General features: G+C 48.7%; 1 long non-coding RNA gene and 1 pseudogene across 1 annotated transcript in view; one reads left to right on the top strand and one right to left on the bottom strand.

Moving 5' to 3' along the window:
* Positions 1 to 10,626, bottom strand: part of LOC147091445 (uncharacterized) — a 106,129-nt pseudogene extending 95,503 nt beyond the window's left edge.
* The window catches only part of LOC147091441 (uncharacterized), a 347,011-nt gene that overhangs the window by 248,385 nt on the left and 71,834 nt on the right, over positions 1 to 26,792 (top strand). The window lies entirely within an intron of this gene.

Raw genomic sequence — 26,792 nt, 5'->3', positions numbered from 1 at the left:
CACTCCCCTCAGACACGACATCCCACTCCCCTCAGACAATATATCCCACTCCCCTCAGACACTACATCCCACTCCCCTCAGACACTACATCCCACTCCCCTCAGACACTACATCCCACTCCCCTCAGACACTGCATCCCACTCCCCTCAGACCGTACGTCCCACTCCCCTCAGACACTACATCCCACTCCCCTCTGACACTACATCCCAGTTCCCTCAGACACAACATACCACTCCCCTCAGTCACTACATCCCACTCCCCTCAGACACTACACCCCACTCCCCTCAGACGCTACATCCCACTCCCCTCACACGCTACATCCCACTCCCCTCAGACACTACATCCCACTCCCCTCAGACACTAAATCCCACTCCCCTCGGACACTACATCCCACTCCCCTCAGACACTACATCCCACTCCCCTCAGACACTACATCCCACTCCCCTCAGTCACTAAATCCCACACCCCTCAGACACTACATCCCACTCCCCTGAGACACTACATCCCACTCCCCTCAGACACTACATCCCAATCCACTCAGACACTACATCCCACTCCCCTGAGGCACTACATCCCACTCCCCTCAGACACTGCATCCCAATCCACTCAGACACTACATCCCACTCCCCTCAGACACTACATCCCACTCCCCTCAGACACTACATCCCACTCCCCTCATAAACTACATCCCACTCCCCTCAGTCACTACATCCCACTCCCCTCAGACACGACATGCCACTCCCCTCAGACACTACATCCCACTCCCCTCAGACACGACATGCCACTCCCCTCAGACACAACATCCCACTCCCCTCAGACACTGCATCCCACTGCCCTCAGGCATTACATCCCACTGCCCTCAGGCACTACATCCCACTCCCCTCAGACACTGCATCCCACTCCCTTCAGACACTACATCCCATTACACCCTGGCACTACATCCCATTACACTCTGACACTACATCCCATTACACTCTGACACTACATCCCATTACACTCTGACACTACATCCCATTACACTCTGAAACTACATCCCATTATACTCTGACACTACATCCCATTACACTCTGATACTACATCCCATTACACTCTGACACTACATCCCATTATGACACTACATCCCATTACACTCTGACACTACATCCCATTACACGCTGACACTACATCCCATTACACTCTGACACTACATCCCATTACACTCTGAAACTACATCCCATTATACTCTGACACTACATCCCATTACACTCTGACACTACATCCCATTACACTCTGACACTACATCCCATTACACTCAGATACTACATCCCATTACACTCTGATACTACATCCCATTACACTGACACTACATCCCATTACACCCTGGCACTACATCCCATTACACTCTGATACTACATCCCATTACACTCTGACACTACATCCCATTACACTCTGACACTACATCCCATTACACTCTGACACTACATCCCATTACACTCTGACACTACATCCCATTACACTCTGACAATACATCCCATTACACCCTGGCACTACATCCCATTACACTCTGACACTACATCCCACTACACTCTGACACTACATCCCATTACACTCTGACACTACATCCCATTACACTCTGACACTACATCCCATTACACTCTGATACTACATCCCATTACACTCTGATACTACATCCCATTACACTGACACTACATCCCATTACACCCTGGCACTACATCCCATTACACTCTGAAACTACATCCCATTACACTCTGACACTACATCCCATTACACTCTGACACTACATCCCATTACACTCTGACACTACATCCCATTACACTGTGATGCTACATCCCATTACACTCTGACACGACATCCCATTACACCCTGGCACTACATCCCATTACACTCTGAAACTACATCCCATTACACTCTGACACTACATCCCATTACACTCTGACACTACATCCCATTACACTCTGAAGCTACATCCCATTACACTCTGACACTACATCCCATTACACCCTGACACTACATCCCATTACACTCTGACACTACATCCCATTACACCCTGACACTACATCCCATTACACTCTGACACTACATCCCATTACACTCTGACGCTACATCCCATTACACTCTGACACTACATCCCATTACACTCTGACACTACAGCCCATTTCACTCTGACACTACATCCCATTACACTCTGACACTACATCCCATTACACTCTGACACTACATCCCATTACACTCTGACGCTACATCCCATTACACTCTGACACTACATCCCATTACACTCTGACACTACATCCCATTACACTCTGACACTACATCCCATTACACTCTGACACTACATCCCATTACACTCTGACGCTACATCCCATTACACCCTGACACTACATCCCATTACACTCTGACACTACATCCCATTACACTCTGACACTACATCCCATTACACTCTGACACTACATCCCATTACACTCTGACACTACATCCCATTACACTCTGATACTACATCCCATTACACTCTGACACTACATCCCATTACACTCTGACACTACATCCCATTACATTCTGACACTACATCCCATTACACTCTGATACTACATCCCATTACACTCTGACACTACATCCCATTACACTCTGAAGCTACATCCCATTACACCCTGACACTACATCCCATTACACTCTGATGCTACATCCCATTACACTCTGACGCTACATCCCATTACACTCTGAAGCTACATCCCATTACACCCTGACACTACATCCCATTACACTCTGACACTACATCCCATTACACTCTGATGCTACATCCCATTACACTCTGACACTACATCCCATTACACCCTGACACTACATCCCATTACACTCTGACACTACATCCCATTACACCCTGACACTACATCCCATTACACTCTGACGCTACATCCCATTACACTCTGACACTACATCCCATTACACTCTGACACTACATCCCATTACACTCTGACACTACATCCCATTACACTCTGATGCTACATCCCATTACACTCTGACACTACATCCCATTACACTCTGACACTACATCCCATTACACTCTGATGCTACATCCCATTACACTCTGACACTACATCCCATTACACTCTGATGCTACATCCCATTACACTCTGACACTACATCCCATTACACTCTGATGCTACATCCCATTACACTCTGACACTACATCCCATTACACCCTGATACTACATCCCATTACACTCTGACACTACATCCCATTACACTCTGACACTACATCCCATTACCCTCTGACACTACATCCCATTACACCCTGACACTACATCCCATTACACTCTGACACTACATCCCATTACACTCTGATGCTACATCCCATTACACTCTGACACTACATCCCATTACACTCTGATGCTACATCCCATTACACTCTGACACTACATCCCACTACACTCTGACACTACATCCCATTGCACTCTGACGCTACATCCCATTACACTCTGACACTACATCCCATTACACTCTGATACTACATCCCATTACACTCTGATACTACATCCCATTACACTCTGATGCTACATCCCATTACACTCTGACACTACATCCCATTACACTCTGACGCTACATCCCATTACACTCTGACACTACATCCCATTACACTCTGACACTACATCCCATTACACTCTCACTCTACATCCCATTACGCTCTGACACTACATCCCACTCCCCTCAGACACTACATCCCAGTTCAATCAGACACTACATCCCATTCCTATCAGACACTACATCACACTGCCCTCAGTCACTACATCCCATTCCTATCAGTCACTAAATCCCACTGCCCTCAGTCACTACATCGCAATTCGATCAGTCACTTCAACCAAATCCCCTCAGTCTCATCATCACACACACATTAGTCTCCACGACCCAGTCCCCTCAGAAAGAGACTGCTTTAATCTGAGGGAAAGAGGATTTCAGCAGTTGCATTGGCTGCTTAGAATTGGCCCCACAAGGCAGAGACCTGAGGCGGCAGACCCTACTGGAATAGTGGACGAATGCTCAGTGGACTCTCACATTGTTTGTTCCTCGGGTTCCTGAGGTGGGGATGTCTCTGGATCTGTAATAAAGGTAGTTACACATGGGAGATGGCAGAGTGGAGATCGCCAGTGCAGGGCATCAGGCTGGTACTGGACTCTGGAGATTGTCAGACACCAATCTTTATATAAACCAAAATCATCCACTTCCGCTCCCCTCAGTCACTGCAGCCCACTCCCCTCAGTCACTGCAGCCCACTCCCCTCAGTTACTGCATCCCACTCCCCTCAGACACTGCATCCCACTCCCCTGAGACACTACATCCCACACCCCCCAGACACTACATCACACTCCCCTCAGACACTACATCCCACTCCCCTCAGACACTACACCCCACTCCCCTCAGACACTACATCCCACTCCCCTCAGACACTACATCCCACTCCCCTCAGACACTACATCCCACTCCCCTCAGACACTACATCCCACTCCCCTCAGACACTACATCCCACTCCCCTCAGACACTACATCCCACTCCCCTCAGACACTACATCCCACTCCTCTCAGACACTTCATCCCACTCCTCTCAGACACTACATCCCACTCCCCTCAGACACTACATCCCACTCCCCTCAGACACTACATCCCACTCCCCTCAAACACTACATCCCACTCCCATCAGAGACTACATCCCACTCCCCTCAGACACTACATCCCACTCCCTTCAGACACTACGTCCCACTCCCCTCAGACACTACATCCCACTCCCCTAAGACACTACATCTCACTCCCCTCAGACACTACACCCCACTCCCCTCAGACACTACACCCCACTCCCCTCAGACACTACATCCCATTCTACTGACAGTACATCCCATTACACTCTGACACTACATCCCATTACACTCTGACACTACATCCCATTACACTCTGACAATACATCCCATTACACTCTGACACTGCGTCCCATTACACTCTGAAACTACAGCCCATTACACTCTGACACTACAGCCCATTACACTCTGATACTACATCCCATTACACTCTGACACGACATCCCATTACACTCTGACACTACATCCCATTACACTCTGACACTTCATCCCATTACACTCTGACACTACCACCCATTACACTCTGACACTACATCCCATTACACTCTGACAGTACATCCCATTCCCCTCAGACACTACATCCCAGTTCAATCAGACACTACATCCCATTCCTATTAGAAACTACATCACACTGCCCTCAGTCACTACATCCCATTTCTATCAGTCACTAAATCCCACTGCCCTCAGTCACTACATCGCAATTCGATCAGTCACTGCAACCAAATCCTCTCAGTCTCATCATCATACACACATTAGTCTCCACGTCCCACTCCCCTCAGAAAGAGACTGCTTCAATCTGAGGGAAAGAGGATTTCAGCAGTTGCATTGGCTGCTTAGAATTGGCCCCACAAGGCAGAGACATGAGGCGGCAGACACTACTGGAATAGTGGACGAATGCTCAGTGGACTCTCACATTGTTTGTTCCTCGGGTTCCTGAGGTGGGGATGTCTCTGGATCTGTAATAAATGTAGTTACACATGGGAGATGGCAGAGTGGAGATCGCCAGTGCAGGTCATCAGGCTGGTACTGGAGTCTGGAGATTGTCAGACACCAATCATTATATAAACCAAAATCATCCACTTCCGCTCCCCTCAGTCAGTGCAGCCCACCCGCCTCAGTCACTGCATCACACTCCCCTGAGTCACAGCATCACACTCCCCTCAGTCACTGCAGCCCACTCCCCTCAGTTACTGCATCCCACTCCCCTCAGACACTACATCCCACTCCCCTCAGACACTACATCCCACTCCCCTCAGACACTACATCCCACTCCCCTCAGACACTACATCCCACTCCCCTCAGACACCACATCCCACTCCCCTCAGACACTACATCCCACTCCGCTCAGACACTACATCCCACTCCCCTCAGACACTACATCCCACTCCCCTCAGACACTACATCCCACTCCCCTCAGACACTACATCCCACTCCCCTCAGACACTACATCCCAATCCACTCAGACACTACATCCCACTCCCCTGAGGCACTACATCCCACTCCCCTCAGACACTACATCCCAATCCACTCAGACACTACATCCCACTCCCCTCAGACACTACATCCCACTCCCCTCAGACACTACATCCCAATCCACTCAGACACTACATCCCACTCCCCTCAGTCACTACATCCCAATCCACTCAGACACTACATCCCACTCCCCTGAGGCACTACATCCCAATCCACTCAGACACTACATCCCACTCCCCTCAGACACTACATCCCACTCCCCTCAGACACTACATCCCACTCCCCTCAGACACTACATCCCAATCCACTCAGACACTACATCCCACTCCCCTGAGGCACTACATCCCACTCCCCTCAGACACTACATCCCAATCCACTCAGACACTACATCCCACTCCCCTCAGACACTACATCCCACTCCCCTCAGACACTACATCCCACTCCCCTCAAACACTACATCCCACTCCCCTCAGACACTACATCCCACTCCCCTCAGTCACTACATCCCACTCCCCTCAGACACGACATGCCACTCCCCTCAGACACTACATCCCACTCCCCTCAGACACGACATGCCACTCCCCTCAGACACAACATCCCACTCCCCTCAGACACTGCATCCCACACCCCTCAGACACTACATCCCACTCCCCTCAGACACTAAATCCCACTGCCCTCAGGCACTACATCCCACTGCCCTCAGGCACTACATCCCACTCCCCTCAGACACTACATCCCACTCCCCTCAGACACTACATCCCACTCCCCTCAGACACTACATCCCACTCCCCTCAGACACTACATCCCACTCCCCTCAGACACTACATCCCACTCCCCTCAGACACTACATCCCACTCCTCTCAGACACTTCATCCCACTCCTCTCAGACACTACATCCCACTCCCCTCAGACACTACATCCCACTCCCCTCAGACACTACATCCCACTCCCCTCAAACACTACATCCCACTCCCATCAGAGACTACATCCCACTCCCCTCAGACACAACATCCCACTCCCCTCAGACACTGCATCCCACACCCCTCAGACACTACATCCCACTCCCCTCAGACACTAAATCCCACTGCCCTCAGGCACTACATCCCACTGCCCTCAGGCACTACATCCCACTCCCCTCAGACACTACAGCCCATTACACCCTGGCACTACATCCCATTACACTCTGACACTACATCCCATTACACTCTGACATTACATCCCATTACACTCTGACACTACATCCCATTACACTCTGACACTACATCCCATTACACTCTGACACTACATCCCATTACACTCTGACGCTACATCCCATTACACTCTGACGCTACATCCCATTACACTCTGACACTACATCCCATTACACTCTGACACTACATCCCATTACACTCTGACACTACATCCCATTACACTCTGACACTACATCCCATTACACCCTGGCACTACATCCCATTACACTCTGACACTACAGCCCATTACATTCTGACACTACAACCCATTACACTCTGACACTACATCGCATTACACTCTGACACTACATCCCATTTCACTCTGACACTACATCCCATTACACTCTGACACTACATTTCATTACACTCTGATACTACATCCCATTACACTCTGACACTACATCCCATTACACTCTGACACTACATGCCATTACACTCTGACACTACATCCCATTACACTCTGATGCTACATCCCATTACACTCTGACACTACATCCCATTACACTCTGACACTACATCCCATTACACTCTGACACTACATCCCATTACACTCTGAAACTACATCCCATTACACTCTGACACTACATCCCATTACACTCTGACACTACATCCCATTACACTCTGACACTACATCCCATTACACTCTGATACTACATCCCATTACACTCTGATACTACATCCCATTACACTGACACTACATCCCATTACACCCTGGCACTACATCCCATTACACTCTGACACGACATCCCATTACACTCTGACACTACATCCCATTACACTCTGACACTTCATCCCATTACACTCTGACACTACCACCCATTACACTCTGACACTACATCCCATTACACTCTGACACTACATCCCATTACACTCTGACAGTACATCCCATTCCCCTCAGACACTACATCCCAGTTCAATCAGACACTACATCCCATTCCTATTAGAAACTACATCACACTGCCCTCAGTCACTACATCCCATTTCTATCAGTCACTAAATCCCACTGCCCTCAGTCACTACATCGCAATTCGATCAGTCACTGCAACCAAATCCTCTCAGTCTCATCATCATACACACATTAGTCTCCACGTCCCACTCCCCTCAGAAAGAGACTGCTTCAATCTGAGGGAAAGAGGATTTCAGCAGTTGCATTGGCTGCTTAGTATTGGCCCCACAAGGCAGAGACCTGAGGCGGCAGACCCTACTGGAATAGTGGACGAATGCTCAGTGGACTCTCACATTGTTTGTTCCTCGGGTTCCTGAGGTGGGGATGTCTCTGGATCTGTAATAAATGTAGTTACACATGGGAGATGGCAGAGTGGAGATCGCCAGTGCAGGTCATCAGGCTGGTACTGGAGTCTGGAGATTGTCAGACACCAATCATTATATAAACCAAAATCATCCACTTCCGCTCCCCTCAGTCAGTGCAGCCCACCCGCCTCAGTCACTGCATCACACTCCCCTCAGTCACAGCATCACACTCCCCTCAGTCACTGCAGCCCACTCCCCTCAGTTACTGCATCCCACTCCCCTCAGACACTACATCCCACTCCCCTCAGACACTACATCCCACTCCCCTCAGACACTACATCCCACTCCCCTCAGACACTTCATCCCACTCCCCTCAGACACCACATCCCACTCCACTCAGACACTACATCCCACTCCGCTCAGACACTACATCCCACTCCCCTCAGACACTACATCCCACTCCCCTCAGACACTACATCCCACTCCCCTCAGACACTACATCCCACTGCCCTCAGACACTACATCCAACTCCCCTCAGACACTACATCCCACTCCCCTCAGACACTACATCCCACTCCCCTCAGACACTACATCCCACTCCCCTCAGACACTACATCCCACTCCCCTCAGACACTACATCCCACTCCCCTCAGACACTACATCCCACTCCCCTCAGACACTACATCCCACTCCCCTCAGACACTACATCCCACTCCCCTCAGACACTACATCCCACTCCCCTCAGACACTACATCCCACTCCCCTCAGACACTACATCCCACTCCCCTCAGACACTACATCCCACTCCCCTCAGACACTACATCCCACTCCCCTCGAACACTACATCCCACTCCCATCAGAGGCTACATCCCACTCCCCTCAGACACTACATCCCACTCCCCTCAGACACTACATCCCACTCCCCTCAGACACTACACCCCACTCCCCTCAGACACTACACCCCACTCCCCTCAGACACTTCATCCCATTCTACTGACACTACATCCCATTACACTCTGACACTACATCCCATTACACTCTGACACTACATCCCGTTACACTCTGACACTACATCCCGTTACACTCTGACACTACATCCCGTTACACTCTGACACTACATCCCATTACACTCTGGCACTACCACCCATTACACTCTGACACTACATCGCATTACACTCTGACACTACATCCCATTACACTCTGACACTACATCCCATTACACTCTGACACTACATCCCATTACACTCTGACACTACATCCCATTACACTCTGAAACTACATCCCATTACACTCTGACACTACATCCCATTACACTCTGACACTACATCCCATTACACACTGACACTACATCCCATTACACCCTGACGCTACATCCCATTACACACTGACACTACATCCCACTCCCCTCAGTCACTGCAGCCCACTCCCCTCAGTCACTGCATCCCACTCCCCTCAGTCACTGCAATCCACCCCCCTCAGTCACTACATCCCACTCTCCTCACTCACTGCAGCCTCCACACCTTAGTCACTGCAGCCCACTCCTATCAATCACTGCCACCCACTCCCCTCTGTCACCGCAGCCCACTTTACTCTGTCACTACAGCCCACTCCCCTCTGTCACTACACCTATTCCCCGGAGTCAATTCATCCCACTCCCCTCACACTTCTCCTCACCCTCTCTTCAGTCCTTGCATCCCATTGTTCTTGGTCTCCTTATACCCATTCAACAGTCAGTACATCCCGCACCTCTCACGAAGATACTGGTTAAATCTGAGGACAGATTATTTCAGCAGTTACACTGGGTGAACAGGCTGCTTAAAATGGACCCCACAAAGCAGAGACCTGAGTCTGCAGACCCCGCTGGAATAGTGGATATACTGTTAGCTGATTCACGAGTCGATTGTTCCTCGGGTTCCTGATTTGGGACAGTCTTGGGATTTGCAATAAAGGAAGAGAGACATGGGAGAGTGCAGAGTGGAGAACACCAGAATAGGTCATTAGGCTGGTACTAGAGTCCAGAGAATGTCCAACAACAGTCTTTATAAATTCCATAATCATCCAACCCCATTCCCCGTGACCTGAAAAGCCTGAAGAGGGAGCGTGCGGTGCCCAGCGCTACATTGGGCGTCTATCGTGATCAGTGGGCACCGCAGGGAACAGAGTGTCCGATAGACACGGAGAACAGCGTCTGATTCGGCTCCCTATAGCTTTGGTGAAAAGTACACTTTGTGTTCCAGTTCCTTTGTGCGTTGTGTCCCTTACATCAAGGCGTGTAACTTTCTTATTTCTGTTGATGACAAGGGATATCCTAGAGTCACTCTCCTGGATTACTTCAAATCGGACATGATTATTCGCAACACCAAAAGTTCTGATTGGTCCCCTTGGAGGACAAGTCCTGATTGCTCATTGGTCCCCTTGGAGGACAAGACTCACCAGCAGTGTCTCTGGAATGTGTAATCAGATCCTCTCTCTCGAGTTACGTTGCAAATTGTAATTCGAGCCATTCTAACTGCCTACTCCAGGCTGAACAGAGCTCACTTGGAACAGGCCGGGCTCACCCAAGCGGGTTAAGACCTTATCCAACCCGCAAACATGTTCCTTACCTCCTTGTCACCCTCGCCCAACTTCCTGACATCCTCCCGCTCACTGCCCAAGTGCCTGACCTACTCCCCCGCCCAATTTCCTGACATTCTCACCCCAGCCAAAGCTCCTGACATATCCCCCCACCTCAACGACCGTGATCTCCTCCACCTGACAAAGTTCCTGACCTTCATTGGTCTCATCCCCCAACTCCCACTAAGTTCCTGTGCTTTTCTCCCGTCTCCCGAGTTCCTGAACATCTCCCCCTGCCCAAGTTCCTAACCTTCCCTCCCACCAGCCCCTCCCAAATTTGTGAACTTCTCTGCCCCCCCACTGAGTTCCTTACCTTTGGCCCCCCACCGATTTCCTGAACTTTGCCCACACGGGGTTCCTGACATTCTCTCCAGCCCGAGTTCCTGAACTTTTCCCCCCCGCCCCTCCATGAGTTCTTGGCCTTTCCCGAGAATTCCTGACATTTTCTCCCTGAATTCCTGACCTTTGCGCCACGAATTCCTGAACTTTGCCCCCCTTAGTTCCTGACCTTTGCCCCCCCGAGTTCTAGGCCTTTGCCATTCTAGTTCCTAAACTTTGCCACCTCGATTTCCTGACCTCTGCACCCCCGAATTCCTGACCTTTCCCCACCCGAGTTCGTGACCTTTGCAGCCACGAGTTACTGAACTTTCCACCCGCCGAATTCCTGCCCTTTGCCCTCTCCGAGTACCTGAACTTTGCACCCCTGAATTCCTGACATTTGCCTCCAGAGTTCCTGACATTCTCCCCCCACCCTCTAGTTCCTGACCTTTGCCCTCCCCCATGTACCTGTGCAATAAGCCAAGCGACACTCGGTTGTCGGCTTCAACTCATAAACGAAGTAACTGGTGCAGTTTCTGATCTTTATCTCCCGGGCCCAGTAACAGAGATTTCCATCCCAGGTAAAACAAACTGTCCTCTCCACTTCTCCCTGCCCCACGGTGGGATGAGAACCTGAAACGAGGTTTGTAAATATTGAAGAATGTAACCGAGGTGAACAGTGCTGGACAGTGAATGTAAATCTGAGATTATAAAGTCTGAAATTACCCTTTAACCAGCCTGGGGCGTGTGTGGAGCAGCGATGCTTTGGAACCTGAGTCTCGGGAATCTGCCATCCACCAGAACTGGAACAACAATCACAGAGTCAGCCCCTGAACTGATGGCTCTTATTAACTGACACAAAGACTGGGAACTGGCTGGTTGGGAAAGGTCACACCGTGTTTCTGCTCTTCAAGTTAGAGACCGGGGTTAAATAGCTGGTTAGGGTTAAAGCAGGAGCTTGGAGATCAGTAACTGTTAGTACTATGTTAAATTAGTAACTGTTAATAATAATAATATGTTAAATTAGTAACAGTTAATACTCCATTAAATTAGTTACTTTTATTACTGTATTAAATTAGTAACTGTTAAAACTATATTATATTAGTAACAATTAATACTATATTAAATTAGTAACAGTTGATACTACATTAAATTAGTAACAGTTAATACTATATTAAATTAGTAACTTTTTACAACATTATATTAATAACCTGAATTAATTACTCATTATTCTTAATTTTCTGTAAATTAGTTAATAGTTGAATAAACAGTGGCATGGCAGGGCAGCTCAATCCCGCGGAATGCGCATCCTGTCCCATGTGGTTAATCCAGGGTGCTTCCCAAAATCAAATCAAAATCAAATCAAATCAACTTTTATTGTCATTGTTAGTGCACAAGTGCAGTACAACGAAATGTAGGCTTGCGGCTCCCGAGAGTGTACATTTAGATTAAGACATTTAAACATTCAACATACATTTGTCTTCTAATACATTAACATAAACATAACCATAATAAAGTGCATTGGCAGATGTGCAGGCTTTAGAGTTTATTTGTGGAGTTCAGTAGGATGACATCCCTGGGAAAGAAGCTGTTCCTAAATCTGGTCGTACGGGTGCGAATGCATCTGTATCGTCTCCCAGATGGCAGGAGGGCGAACAGACTGTGGCTGGGGTGGGTAGGGTCTTTGATGATGGACCGTGACCTCCGTAAACAGCGTTTCTGGTATATGTGCTCTATGGTCGGTAGCCGGGTGCCGGTAATGCATTGGGCAGTTTTGACTACCCGCTGCAGGGCTTTCCGGTCATAGTAGCTACAGCTGCCATACCATACTGTGATACAGTTTGTCAGGATGCTCTCTATTGTGCAGCGGTAAAAGTTAGAGAGGATCAGGGGTGACAGGTTACATCCCTTCAGCCTCCTTAGGAAATATAGGCGCTGCTGGGCCGCCTTCACCAGAGAGGAGGTATTGAGGGACCAGGAGAGGTCTTCCGTGATGTGGACTCCAAGGAACTTAAAGCTGTGCACCCTTTCCACCACAGCCCCATTGATGAGGATGGGGGTGTGACTTCCGCCTTTAGACTTCCTGAAGTCCACAATGATTTCTTTGGTTTTCTTGATGTTAAGGGCCAGGTTGTTATCGGCGCACCACTTCACGAGATGCTGGACCTCCTCCCTGTAGGCTGACTCATCGTTGTTGGTGATCTGGCCTACTACCGTGGTATCATCCGCAAACTTGATGATGGTGTTGGAACCATGAACAGCCACACAGTCGTGGGTGAAGAGGGAGTGGAGGAGGGGGCTCAGCACACATCCTTGTGGGGCCCCCGTGTTCAGGGTCGGGGGGGGAGGTGTGGTTACCTAATTTGACAGACTGGGGTCTGTTTGTTAGGAAGTCCAGGGTCCAGTTGCAGAGGGAAGTGTTCAGGCCAAGAGTTTGGAGTTTGGTGGCCAGCTTGTTGGGGATGATAGTGTTGAATGCTGAGCTGTAGTCTATGAACAGCATTCTGATGTAGGTCTCCTTACCATCTAAGTGATTCAGTGCCGAGTGTAGAGCAGTTGTGATTGCATCCTCCGTTGAACTGTTTGCACGATAGGCAAACTGGTGTTGATCAAGAGAGGCGGGAACACTGGCTTTGATGTGAGCCAGGACCAGTCTCTCGAAACTCTTCATTATGATGGGTGTGAGTGCGACAGGTCGATAGTCGTTCAGGCACGTCACAGCCGTTTGTTTTGGCACAGGAATAATGGTAGCGGTCTTGAAGCATGTAGGGACTACTGCCTGGGCCAATGACAGATTGAAGATGGCGGTGAAGACATCAGCCAGCTGATCACATTCCTTGAGTACCCGTCCATGGATGCTATCCGGTCCAGCAGCCTTTCGTGTGTTCACTCCGCGTAGAACACCCCTTATGTCAGAGGTCACAATGTGTGCAGGTTGTGACATCAGCTGGAGGAGCTCGCACTCCAGGTTTCGGAGCTTGAGCAGCTGCTGGCGTCAATGTGGTGCAGCTGCGAGGCTGAGAGCTACGTGGATAGCACGTTTCAGGAGGTGGTCATCCCGCAGCTAATGAGTGCACCGGCAGAGAGGGATTGGGTGAATGCCAGACAGAAGAGGAGGATGGTTCCACTGGGGAGTACAGCAGGAGCCAATTCCATGGCACCATGGGCGTCTCAGCTGTACAGTGGGGGGGGGCGGGGTGTGGGGTGGGAGGGAAGAGGAAGATAGTGAAAGCAATAGTTGCCGGCGATTCATGTTAGGCGAGCAGAAAGGCGTTTTTGCGGTTGCAGATGTGATTCCAGGATGGTATGTTACCTCCCTGGTGCCAGGGTTAAGGGTATCACCGAGTGGCTGCAGAACATTCTGAGGGGGGAGGTTGAACAGCCAGAGGTCATGCTTCATATTGGTATGGACAACATAGGTAGGAAGAGGAATGAGGTCCTGCAGGCAGATTTTAGGCAGTTAGGAATGAGGTTATAAAGCAGGATCTCAAATGTAATAATCTTTGGATAACTCCCGGTGCCACGCGTGATTATAGAAATAGAAGGATAGAGCAGATGAATGCGTTGCTGGTGAGATGGTGCAGGAGAGACGGCTTCAGATTCCTGGGGCATTGAGTCCTTTTCTGGGCAATATGGGACCTGTACAGGCCGGACGGGTTGCACCTCAACAGAGCCAGTACCAATACCCTCGCGGGGAGGTTTGCTAGTGCTGTTTTGGAGGGTTGAAAATAATTTGTCAGGGGGATGGAAAACAGGATGTTACATTAGAATGGAGAAACACAAAGGTGTGTGAGAGACGGATAACGTTAAATTAATAAACAGTAAGATATCAGGTGGGGTCAGAATAAGAGAGAACACAGGATGGTCTAACACAGGTTTACAATGTATGTATGTGAACGCACAAAGCATAGTAAACAATGTTGGTGAGCTGCAGGCGCAAATAGCCACATGGGAATAAGATGTTGTGGCAATAACGGAGACCTGGCTCAAACAAGGGCAGGATTGTGTAATATATATTCCTGGATATAAGGTGATCAGGAAAGATAGGGAAGGAAAGATAGGAGGTGGTGAAGGAGAATGTTACAGTGCTGGAGCGAGAGGATGTCCTGGTGGGGTCAAGGACAGAATCTACATGGCTAGAGTTAAGAAATAATAAAGGTTCCATTACACTACTAGGTGTATTCTATAGACCACCAACTATTGGTAAAAATATGGAGGAGCCAATTTTGCAGAGAAATTAGAGTGAGATGCAAGAAATATAGAGTAGTAATTTTGGAGGATTTCAGCTATCCTAATATAAACTGGGATAGTAAAGGGCAGAGATAGAGAAGAATTTCTGAAATGTGTTCAGGAGAACTTTCTTAATCATTATGTTTCCCATCCAACGAGGAAGGAGGCATTGTTGGATCTTGTTCTGGGGAATGAGGTAGGTCAAGTGGAGCAAGTGTCAGTACGTGAATATTTAGCAAACAGTGATCATATTGTCATAAGATTTAGATGAGATATGGAAAATGAAAGGGAACAATCTTGCTTTAAATTAGTTAATTGGAGGAAGTCCTATTTCAGTGGGATGAGAACGGATCTGGCCCAGGTAAACTGCATTCAAAGATTAGCATACAAAACTGTAATTGAACAATGGGCTGGCTTTAAAGAGTAAATAGTTCGAGTACAGTCGAGATACATTCCCAGTAGGGGAAAGGTAGGGCAACTAACATCAGCGCTCCCTGAATGACGAAAGAGAAAGAGAGTAAGATGAAGCAGAAACAGAGCGCATATGACTGATGTGAGTTCTAGCATAATTCTGAGAATCAGACTAAATATAAAAAGTTCAGAGGAGAAGTGAAGAACAAAATAAGAGGGGAAACGAGAGGGTTTGAGAATAGAATGTCAGTTAACAAAAAAGGTAATCCTAAAGTCTACTATAGGCATATAAATAGTAAACAGGTGGTAAGAGAAGGGGTGAGGCGAATTGGGGACTATAAAGGAGAACTTCGCATGGAGGAAGAGGACATGGCTAAGGTGCTAAATGAGTACTTTGCATCTGTCTTCACCAAGGAAGAAGATGCTGCCATAGACGTAGTGAAGGAGGAGGTAGAGGAGATACTGGATGGGTTAAAATTGATAAAGAGGAGGTACTAGATTGGCTGGCTGTGCTTAATATAGATAAATCACCAGGACCAGATGGGATGCATGCTAGGACGCTGCGGGAAGCGAAGGGGGAAATCACGGAGGTACAGGCCATAATCTTCCAATGCTCGTTAGAGACGGGGATAATGACAGAGGACTGGAGAATTACAAATGTTACAACTTTGTTCAAAAAAGGGTGAAAAGATAAACTCAGCAACTACAGGCCAGTCAGTTTATACTCGTACGATAGCAAAATGCTGCAGATGCTGAAAATCTGAAATAACAACAGAAAATGCTGGAAAAACTCAGCAGGCCAGGCAACATCCGTGGAGAAAAATTAGAGTTGATGTTTCGGGTCGAAACCCTTTTTCAAAACTGGAAAGGAAATAAAATAGATCGAAGGCAGGGCTGCAATAGAACAAAAGAAGTAACAGAGACATTAAGAGGTAATCAAAACCAGACGAGATGGTAATAGGACAAGTGGAGACAAAAGACGGCTAGGATTAGGTGTGAAGTGTACTGGCAGGATGAGACACAGCTGCCATGTGGGAGAGAGAAAAAAAGGAGAGGGGGGGAAAGGGAAGACCCAAAACAAAGGGGTAGAAAAAAGTATAAGTAAAAATGTAATAGGGCCCTTGTTTTGGGTCTTCCCTTTCCACCCGCCTTTCCTTTTTTTCTCTCTCCCACATGACAGTGGTGTCCCCCAGATGTCAGTTCTAGGATCATTGCTTTTCTTGATATATATTGGACCAGAAATTCGAGTCGGGGGCTCCCCGTGGGTGCAAGCCCCCGACCTGCACTAACCTTGCGCGCCGGCCATTGAGCTGTGGGCTCCTGTGGAATTCCGCTCCGGGGTCTGGCCCAGCTGCCGGCGCACTGTGCTTGCATATCCCAGGGGCATAGTTAGTGCGATGCGTCCCCTGGGATCACGTGGGCCATGGGCAGCCAATCGGAGCAGGGAAAAGCCCATTCATAAGTAGTGACAGGAAGACCTGTCAAAACTTATACATACTACGGCCCCAAAATAGTAGTAAACCTTCAAATAAATTTTAAAAAATCTTCACACTTTTTAAATAAGCTATAAATTACATTAAATAACTATTTTAAACAATAATTTAAATTTTTAAAAATAATTTTATATTAAAACGGGGCTAAAACGAAACTTACCTTGCTTTAAAGTATTTAAAAATAATAAACCTGTGGAAAAAAGTTTTAATTTTAATTAATTGACCACTTACCTTTTAAAATGCAGGCCTTACGCCTCGTTTTTACATTTCTAAAATCTAAAGACTTACCCTCACAGAAAAACCTGAAAAACAACGTAAGTTCAAAGCGCAAGCGCAGACTCCCGCGCGCACGCGTTCGACCTCTGAACCCCTTCGTTCAGAGGAACGGAAGTGCCGGTTTCCCGCCGCATGCGCAGTGCATGCAAGAAACCGGCACCTCCCATCGGGCCCACGCGTGAGAAACCCGTGCGTACTCACCCGCGGAGACCCGAATTTCTGGGCCATTGATGACTTGGATGTGGGTGTACAGGGCATAATTTCAAAATTTGCAAATGACACAAACTTGGGTGGATAGTGAGCAGTGAGGAGGATGGTGAGAGATTTCAAGAGGATATATAAAGGCTGGTGGAATGGGTGGACACGTGGCACATGTAATTTAATGCAGAAAAGTGCGAAGTGATACATTTTTGTAGAAAGAAAGAGTAGATCAAATATAAACTAAAGGGTACAATCCTAAAGGCGGTCCATGAACAGAGAGACCGAGGGGTATATGTGTGCAAATCGTTTAAGGTGGCAGGACAGATTGAAAAAGCGGTTGAAAAAGCTTACAGAATCATTGGCTTCCTCAATAGAGCTATAGAGGACAAAGCTTGGACATTATGGTGAACTGGTATAAACCACTCGTTTGGCCACAACTGGAGTTTGTGTCCAATTCAGGACACTGTACATTAGGAAGGATGTGAAGCTCTTAGAGAGGGTACAGGAAAGATTACGAGGTTGTTTCCAGGGATGAGGGACTTCAGTTACGTGGATAGACTGGAGAAGCTGGCGTTGCTCTCCTTGGAGTAGAACAAATTGAGAGGAGATTTGAAAGAGGCATTCAAAATCATGAGGGGTCTGGACAGAGTTGACAGAGAGAAATGGTTCCCATTGTAAGAGCGGTCGAGAACCAGAGGACACAGATTTAAGGTGATTGGCAGAAGAACCAAAGGCGACGTTGGAAAAAAAAATACTCAGCGAGTGGATAGCATCTGGAAAGCAATGCCTGAAAGGGTGGTGGATGCAGACTCAATCACCGCTTTCAGAAGGGCATCGGATAAGCACCTGAAGAAAAGCATGCAGGTCTAAGAGGAAAGGGCGGGAAAATGGGATTACCTGAAGTGCTCTTGCAGAGAGCCGGCACGGGCTCGGCGGGGCGAATGGCCTTCTTCCGTGGTGTAACCGTTCTATGTTTCTAGGTTAGACTGGGACCCGCAGAGAGTACCTGAAACTGGGGCCCATCATTTACTCTCTGCCCCCGTTCTATATACCGCTTCATCCCGGGTATCTCCCTTTATTCTCTGTCCCCGTTCTATATTCCCCTCTATCCCGGGTATCTCCCTTTACTCTCTGTCCCCGTTCTATATTCCCCTCTGTCCCGGGTATCTCCCTTTACTCTCTGCCCCCGTTCTATATTCCCCTCTATCCCGGGTATCTCCCTTTACTCTCTGTCCCCGTTCTATATTCCCCTCTATCCCGGGTATCTCCCTTTACTCTCTTTCCCCGTTCTATATTCCCCTCTATCCCGGGTATCTCCCTTTACTCTCTGTCACCGTTCTTTATTCCCCTCTATCCCGGGTATCTCACTTTACTCTCTGTCCCCGTTCTATATTTCCCTCTATCCCGGGTATCTCCCTTTACTCTCTCCCACGTTCTATATTCCCCTCTATCGCGGGTATCTCCCTTTACTCTCTGTCCATGTTCTATATTCCCCTCTATCCCGGGTATCTCACTTTACTCTCTGTCCCCGTTCTATATTCCCCTACATCCCGTGTATCTCCCTTTACTCTCTGTCCCCGTTCTATATTCCACTCTATCCCGGGTATCTCCCTTTACTCTCTGTCCCCGTTCTATATTCCACTCTATCCCGGGTATCTCCCTTTACTCTCTGTCCCCGTTCTATATTCCCCTCTATCCCGGTTATCTCCCTTTACTCTCTGTCCCCGTTCTATATTCCCCTCTATCCCGGGTATCTCCCTTTACTCTCTGTCCCCGTTCTATATTCCCCTCTATCCCGGGTATCTCACTTTACTCTCTGTCCCTGTTTTTATTCCCCTCTATCCCGTGCATCTCCCTTTACTCTCTGTCCCCGTTCTATATTCCCCTCTATCCCGGGTATCTCCCTTTACTCTCTGTTCCCGTTCTATATTCCTCTCTATCCCGTGTATCTCCCTTTACTCTCTTTCCCTGTTCCAAATTCCTCTCTATCCCGGGTATCTCCCTTTACTCGCTGTCCCCGTTCTATATTCCCTCTATCCCGGGTATCTCCCTTTACTCTCTGTCCCCGTTCTATATTCCCCTCTATCCCGGGTATCTCCCTTTTCTCTCTCTCCCCGTTCTATATTCCTCTCTATCCCGGGTATCTCTCTTTACTCTCTGCCCCCTTTCTATATTCCCCTCTATACCGGGTATCTCCCTTTACTCTCTGTCCCTGTTCGATATTCCCCTCTATCCCGGGTATCTCCCTTTACTCTCTGTCCCCGTTCTATATACCCCGGTATCCAGGGTATCTCCCTTTCCTCTCTGCCCTCGTTCTGTATTCCCCTCTATCCCGGGTATCTCCCTTTACTCTCTGACCCCGTTCTATATTCCCCTCTATCTTGGATATCTCCCTTTACTCTCTGTCCCCGTTCTATATTTCCCTCTATCCCGGGTATCTCCCTTTACTCTCTGTCCTCGTTCTATATTCCCCTCTATCCCGGGTATCTCCCTTTACTCTCTGTCCCCGTTGTATATTCCCCTCTATCCCGGGAGCTCCCTTTACTGTCTGTCCCCGTTCTATATTCCCCTCTATCCCGGGTATCTCCCTTTACTCTCTGTCCCCGTTCTATATTCCCTCTATCCCAGGTATCTCCCTTTACTCTCTGTCCCCGTTCTATATCCCCCTCTATCCCGGGTATCTCCCTTTACTCTCTGTCCCCGTTCTATATTCCGCTCTCTCCCGGGAATCTCCGTTTACTCTCTGTCCCCATTCTATATCCCCCTCTATTCTGGGTATCCCCCTTTACTCTCTGTCACCGTTCTATATTCCCCTCCATCCCGGGTATCTCCCTTTACTCTGTGCCCGTTCTATATTCCACTCTATCCAGGGCATCTCCCTTTACTCTCTGCCCCCGTTCTATATTCCCCTCTATCCCGGGTATTTCCCTTTACTCTCTGTCCCCGTTCTATATTCCCCTCTATCCCGGGTATCTCCCTTTACTCTGTCCCCGTTCTATATTCCCCTCTATCCCGGGTATCTCGCTTTGCTCTCTGTCTCCGTTCTATATTCCCCGCGATCCCGGGTATCTCCCTTTACTCTCTGTCCCCGTTCTATATTCCACTCTATCCAGGGTACCTCCCTTTACTCTCTGTCCCCGTTCAATATTCCCCTCTATCCTGAGTATCTCACTTTACTCTCTGTCCCAGTTCCATATTCCCCTCTATCCTGGGTATCTCCCTATACTCTCTGTCCCCGTTCTATATTCCCCTCTATCCCGGGTATCTCCCTTTACTCTCTGTCCCCGTTCTATATTCCCCTCTATCCCGGGTATCCCCCTTTGCTCTCTGTCCCCGTTCTGTGTTCCACTCTATCCTGAGTATCTCACTTTACTCTCTGTCCCCATTGTACATTCCACTCTATCCAGGGTATTTCCCTTTAATCTCTGTCCCCGTTCTATATTCCCCTCTATCCCGGGTATCTCCCTTTTCTCTCTCTCCCCGTTCTATATTCCTCTCTATCCCGGGTATCTCTCTTTACTCTCTGTCCCCTTTCTATATTCCCCTCTATCCCGGGTATCTCCCTTTACTCTCTGTCCCTGTTCTATATTCCCCTCTATCCCGGGTATCTCCCTTTACTCTCTGTCCCCGTTCTATATACCCCGGTATCCAGGGTATCTCCCTTTCCTCTCTGCCCTCGTTCTATATTCCCCTCTATCCCGGGTATCTCCCTTTACTCTCTGACCCCGTTCTATATTCCCCTCTATCTTGGATATCTCCCTTTACTCTCTGTCCCCGTTCTATATTCCCCTCTATCCCGGGTATCTCCCTTTACTCTCTGTCCTCGTTCTATATTCCCCTCTATCCCGGATATCTCCCTTTACTCTCTGTCCCCGTTCTATATTCCCCTCTATCCCGGGTATCTCACTTTACTCTCTGTCCCTGTTTTTATTCCCCTCTATCCCGTGCATCTCCCTTTACTCTCTGTCCCCGTTCTATATTCCCCTCTATCCCGGGTATCTCCCTTTACTCTCTGTTCCCGTTCTATATTCCTCTCTATCCCGTGTATCTCCCTTTACTCTCTGTCCCTGTTCCAAATTCCTCTCTATCCCGGGTATCTCCCTTTACTCGCTGTCCCCGTTCTATATTCCCTCTATCCCGGGTATCTCCCTTTACTCTCTGTCCCCGTTCTATATTCCCCTCTATCCCGGGTATCTCCCTTTTCTCTCTCTCCCCGTTCTATATTCCTCTCTATCCCGGGTATCTCTCTTTACTCTCTGTCCCCTTTCTATATTCCCCTCTATACCGGGTATCTCCCTTTACTCTCTGTCCCTGTTCGATATTCCCCTCTATCCCGGGTATCTCCCTTTACTCTCTGTCCCCGTTCTATATACCCCGGTATCCAGGGTATCTCCCTTTCCTCTCTGCCCTCGTTCTATATTCCCCTCTATCCCGGGTATCTCCCTTTACTCTCTGACCCCGTTCTATATTCCCCTCTATCTTGGATATCTCCCTTTACTCTCTGTCCCCGTTCTATATTCCCCTCTATCCCGGGTATCTCCCTTTACTCTCTGTCCTCGTTTATATTCCCCTCTATCCCGGGTATCTCCCTTTACTCTCTGTCCCCGTTCTATATTCCCCTCTATCCCGGGAGCTCCCTTTACTGTCTGTCCCCGTTCTATATTCCCCTCTATCCCGGGTATCTCCCTTTACTCTCTGTCCCCGTTCTATATTCCCTCTATCCCAGGTATCTCCCTTTACTCTCTGTCCCCGTTCTATATCCCCCTCTATCCCGGGTATCTCCCTTTACTCTCTGTCCCCGTTCTATATTCCGCTCTCTCCCGGGTATCTCCGTTTACTCTCTGTCCCCATTCTATATCCCCCTCTATTCTGGGTATCCCCCTTTACTCTCTGTCACCGTTCTATATTCCCCTCCATCCCGGGTATCTCCCTTTACTCTGTGCCCGTTCTATATTCCACTCTATCCATGGCATCTCCCTTTACTCTCTGCCCCCGTTCTATATTCCCCTCTATCCCGGGTATTTCCCTTTACTCTCTGTCCCCGTTCTATATTCCCCTCTATCCCGGGTATCTCCCTTTACTCTGTCCCCGTTCTATATTCCCCTCTACCCCGGGTATCTCGCTTTGCTCTCTGTCTCCGTTCCATATTCCCCGCGATCCCGGGTATCTCCCTTTACTCTCAGTCCCCGTTCTATATTCCACTCTATCCAGGGTATCTCCCTTTTCTCTCTGTCCCCGTTCAATATTCCCCTCTATCCTGAGTATCTCACTTTACTCTCTGTCCCAGTTCCATATTCCCCTCTATCCTGGGTATCTCCCTATACTCTCTGTCCCCGTTCTATATTCCCCTCTATCCCGGGTATCTCCCTTTACTCTCTGTCCCCGTTCTATATTCCCCTCTATCCCGGGTATCCCCCTTTGCTCTCTGTCCCCGTTCTGTGTTCCACTCTATCCTGAGTATCTCACTTTACTCTCTGTCCCCATTGTACATTCCACTCTATCCAGGGTATTTCCCTTTACTCTCTGTCCCCGTTCTATATTCCCCTCTATCCCGGGTATCTCCGTTTTCTCTCTCTCCCCGTTCTATATTCCTCTCTATCCCGGGTATCTCTCTTTACTCTCTGTCCCCTTTCTATATTCCCCTCTATCCCGGGTATCTCCCTTTACTCTCTGTCCCTGTTCTATATTCCGCTCTATCCTGGGTATCTCCCTTTACTCTCTGTCCCCGTTCGATATACCCCGGTATCCAGGGTATCTCCCTTTCCTCTCTGCCCTCGGTCTATATTCCCCTCTATCCCGGGTATCTCCCTTTACTCTCTGACCCCGTTCTATATTCCCCTCTATCTTGGATATCTCCCTTTACTCTCTGTCCCCGTTCTATATTCCCCTCTATCCCGGGTATCTCCCTTTTACTCTCTGTCCTCGTTCTATATTCCCCTCTATCCCGGGTATCTCCCTTTACTCTCTGTCCCCGTTCTATATTCCCCTCTATCCCGGGAGCTCCCTTTACTGTCTGTCCCCGTTCTATATTCCCCTCTATCCCGGGTATCTCCCTTTACTCTCTGTCCCCGTTCTATATTCCCTCTATCCCAGGTATCTCCCTTTACTCTCTGTCCCCGTTCTATATCCCCCTCTATCCCTGGTATCTCCCTTTACTATCTGTCCCCGTTCTAAATTCCGCTCTCTCCTGGGTATCTCCGTTTACTCTCTGTCCCCATTCTATATCCCCCTCTATTCTGGGTATCCCCCTTTACTCTCTGTCACCGTTCTATATTCCCCTCCATCCCGGGTATCTCCCTTTACTCTGTGCCCGTTCAATATTCCACTCTATCCAGGGCATCTCCCTTTACTCTCTGCCCCCGTTCTATATTCCCCTCTATCCCGGGTATTTCCCTTTACTCTCTGTCCCCGTTCTATATTCCCCTCTATCCCGGGTATCTCCCTTTACTCTGTCCCCGTTCTATATTCCACTCTATCCCGGGTATCTCGCTTTGCTCTCTGTCTCCGTTCTATATTCCCCGCGATCCCGGGTATCTCCCTTTACTCTCTGTCCCCGTTCTATATTCCACTCTATCCAGGGTATCTCCCTTTACTCTCTGTCCCCGTTCAATATTCCCCTCTATCCTGAGTATCTCACTTTACTCTCTGTCCCAGTTCCATATTCCCCTCTATCCTGGGTATCTCCCTATACTCTCTGTCCCCATTCTATATTCCCCTCTATCCCGGGTATCTCCCTTTACTCTCTGTCCCCGTTCTATATTCCCCTCTATCCCGGGTATCCCCCTTTGCTCTCTGTCCCCGTTCTGTGTTCCACTCTATCCTGAGTATCTCCCTTTACTCTCTGTCCCCGTTCTATATTCCCCTCTATCCCGGGTATCTCACTTTACTCTCTGTCCCCGTTCTATATTCCACTCTATCCAGGGTATCTCCCTTTACTCTCTGTCCCCGTTCTATATTGCCCTCTATCCTGAGTATCTCACTTTGCTCTCTGTCCCCGTTCTATATTCCACTCGATTCCGGGTACCTCCTTTTACTCTCTGTCCCCGTTCTATATTCCCCTCTATCCCAGGTATCCCCCTTTACTCTCTGTCCCCGTTCTATATTCTGCTCTATCCTGGGTATCTCCCTTTACTCTCTGTCCCCGTTCTATATTCCCCCCTTATCCCGGGTATCTCCCTTTACTCTCTGTCCCCGTTCTATATTCCCCTCTATCCGGGTATCTCCCTTTACACTCTGTCCCTGTTCTATATTCCCCTCTATCCCAGGTATCTCCCTTTACACTCTGTCCCCGTTCTATATTCCCCTCTATCCCGGGTATCTCACTTTACTCTCTGTCCCCGTTCTATACACCCCTCTATCCCGGGTATCTCCCATTACTCTCTGTCCCCGTTCTATATTCCCCTCTATCCCGGGCATCTCCCTTTACTCTCTGTCCCCGTTCTATATTCCCCTCTATCCCGGGTATCTCCCTTTACTCTCTGTCCCCATTCTATATTCCTCTCTATCCCGGGTATCTCTCTTTACTCTCTGTCCCCGTTCTATATTCCCCTCTATCCCGGGTATCTCCCTTTACTCTCTGTCCCCATTCTATATTCCCCTCTCTCCCGGGTAACTCCCTTTACTCTCTGTCCCCATTCTATATTCCCCTCTATCCCGGGTATCTCCCTGTACTCCCTGCCCCCGTTCTATATTCCCCTCTATCCCGGGTATCTCCCTTTACTCTCTGTCTCCGTTCTATATTCCCCTCTATCCCGGGTATCTCCCTTTACTCTCTGTCCACGTTCTATATTCCCCTCTATCCCGGGTATATCCCTTTACTCTCTGTCCCTGTTCTATATTTCCCTCTATCCCAGGTATCTCCCTTTACTCTCTGTCCCCATTCTATATTCCCCTCTATCCCGTGTATCTCCCTATACTCCCTGTCCCCGTTCTATATTCCCCTCTTTCCCGGGTATCTCCCTTTACTCTCTGTCCCCGTTCTATATTCCCCTCTATCCCGGGTATCTCCCTTTACTCTCTGTCCCCGTTCTATATTTCCCTCTATCCCAGGTATCTCCCTTTACTCTCTGTCCTCGTTCTATATTCCCCTCTATCCCGGGTATCTCCCTTAACACTCTGTCCCTGATCTATATTCCCCTCTATCCCGGGTATCTCCCTTTCCTCTCGTGCCCCGTTCTATATTCCCCTCTGTCCCGGGTATCTCCCTTTACTCTCTGTCCCCATTCTATATTCCCCTCTATCCCGTGTATCTCCCTTTACGCTCTGTCCCCGTTCTATATTCCCCTCTATCTCGGGTATCTCCCTTTACTCTCTGTCCCCGTTCTATATTCCCCTCTATCCCGGGTATCTCCCTTTAATCTCTGTCACCGCTCTATATTCCCCTCTATCTCGGGTATCTCCCTTTACTCTCTGTCCCCGTTCTATATTCCCCTCTATCCCGGGTATCTCCCTTTATTCTCTGTCCCCGTTCTGTATTTCCCTCTATCCCGGGTATCTCCCTTTACTCTCTGTCCCCGTTCTTTATTCCCCTCTATCCTGGGTATCTCCCTTTACTCTCTGTCCACGTTTTATATTCCCCTCTATCCCGGGTATCTCCCTTTACTCTCTGTCCCCGTTCTATATTCCCCTCTATCCCGGGTATCTCCCTTTACTCTCTTTCCCCGTTCTATATTCACC

The sequence above is a fragment of the Somniosus microcephalus genome, unplaced genomic scaffold, assembly GCF_052327205.1.
Source record: "Somniosus microcephalus isolate GS21.2 unplaced genomic scaffold, FLI_Smic_1.0 unresolved_chr3, whole genome shotgun sequence".
Lineage (NCBI taxonomy): Eukaryota > Metazoa > Chordata > Chondrichthyes > Squaliformes > Somniosidae > Somniosus > Somniosus microcephalus.
Note: the sequence above shows the minus strand (reverse complement) of the source record. Positions and strands in the feature narration are given on the sequence as shown.